We start from the raw sequence: 2241 nt of genomic DNA, 5'->3' as shown, positions 1-2241 counted from the left end.
ATTCTAATATTAATAGTAATAACAATAATAATAACAACAATAACAATAATAATAATTACAATAATAATTACAACAACAATAATAATAACAATATTATTAATGATAATAACAACAATAACAACAATAATAATAACAATAATAATAACAATGATAATGATAACGATAATAATAATAATAATAACAATAATAATAATAATAATAACAATAACAATAATATTAATAATAACAATAATAATCATAACAATAATAATAACAATAATAATGATAATAATAATAATAATAATAATAATAAAATAAACATAATAATAATGACAATAATAACAATTATTATAATAGTAATAATAATAACAATAATACTAACAATAATTTTAACAATAATAATAATAATATTAATAATAATAACAATAATAATAATAATAATAATAATAACAACAATAAAATAAAAATAATAATAATAATAATAATAATAATAATAATAACAATAAAAGGCCCTGAAACTTTTTGCAAGGACCAAAAAGAAGCTAGAGACACTAATTAACACTACAAGAATCTTCAGCCAAGATATCCAAATGGAATTTAGAAAGGAAAAGTGCGCACAATTAGTTATAAGAAAGGGAAAACTGGAAACGACAGAAGGCATGGAACTACCCAACCAAACAGAAATGAGGGCACTCGGGGAACAAGACGACTATAAATACTTAATTATAAGAGAAACCTAATAAAAAGTATAATACATGAGCAGTATCACTAGTAAGATACTCTGGGCCGTTTATAGAACTGAGACACTCGACCAGAAAACCAGGAAACTCATGACTATGCATAATGCACAACACCCAAAGGACGATATTGACAGACTTTACGTGAAAAGGAAAGACGGCGGGAGAGGACTGATCTGTATAGAAGACTGTGTGAAGGACACGAAAAAAAGAACTAGAAAAATACATAATGCAAAACACTGAAAGGATAATTATGGCAGTGAGAGACACTGAAAAAAACAATAAAACAGAAAACAGAGAGACAAACGACAAAACGAGAAAAGAGAAATGGGAAGAGAAGCAACTCCACGGAAGATTCATAAAGATGACAAAAGATGAGAATAACGAAAACACTTGGACATGGATGCGAAAGGGACATATAAACCGAGAAACAGAATCTCTAATAACTACAGCACAAGATAACTCGATAAGAACCAACCATATCAAAGCAAGGATCGATAAAACACAAGAAAACAGCAAATGCAGACTCTGTGGACAAAGAGACGAAACGATAAACCATATAGTAAGTGAATGCAGCAAACTGGCCCAAAAAGAATACAAAAACAGGCATGATCAAGTGTGGAGGGTGGTGCACTGGGAATTGTGCAAACGACTGCATTTTGAGTGTACAGACAATTGGTACAAGCATAAACCCGCAGCAGCACTCGAAAACGAGAACCACAAAATCCTATGGGACATGGACATACAGACGGACAAACCCATCCAAGTAAGAAGACCAGATGTCGTAATAATTAACAAGAAAGAATAATCCTGTCAAATCGTAGACGTTGCTGTCCCAGCTGACCACAGGGTGAGTATGAAAGAAAAGGAGAAACGAAGCAAATACACAGAGCTAGCCAGAGAGTTAAAAGGGATTTGGATGATGAAGAAAATCAAAATAGTACCGATAACAGTAGGAGCACTAGGAACAAATCCGAAAAACTTCGAAAAAAGAATGACAGAAATTGGAATCATAGGAATAACTACAAAAGTACAATGACTAACGATAATGAAAACGACTGAAATATTAAGGGAAACCCTTGAAAGCAGAGAATAATACAAGACAATATAACTAATAAGCGTTACAGGAAATGAAGAACACCGAAACCGCATATCTACAAGTTCTACACCTCCAATCATGCATCCCCTCCATTGTTTCATCACCGTTCTCCCCAATAAAAAAGTGATACCAAAGGGCCGAGAAGGGTCAATAAGGACTGAAAGACCCAGGAGCGAGTGCCACCTAGACCTCGGTTGGACAAGTGCAAAGAGAACTGGGGCCTCGGGTAGTCTGAGTACTACTCAAATTCCAGTATAAACCAATGGCCACTGCCAGAGAGAAATCAATGGTAAGCGGTTGTTGGGATGATGCAAATTCATTTGCAAATGCTATCGAAGAAGGTGGAGAGAGCTGGACATCTGGGGAGACTTGTTGTCACTCAGCTTCCAGAGAACACCACAGGCTCCCAATCAGATCGGTTGTTGA

This window comes from Euprymna scolopes, chromosome 9, assembly GCF_053919585.1.
Source record: "Euprymna scolopes isolate OS-2025 chromosome 9, ASM5391958v1, whole genome shotgun sequence".
In the NCBI taxonomy this organism is placed as follows: domain Eukaryota; kingdom Metazoa; phylum Mollusca; class Cephalopoda; order Sepiida; family Sepiolidae; genus Euprymna; species Euprymna scolopes.
The sequence above is the reverse complement of the archived record's forward strand: the minus strand, read 5'-3'. Positions refer to the sequence as shown.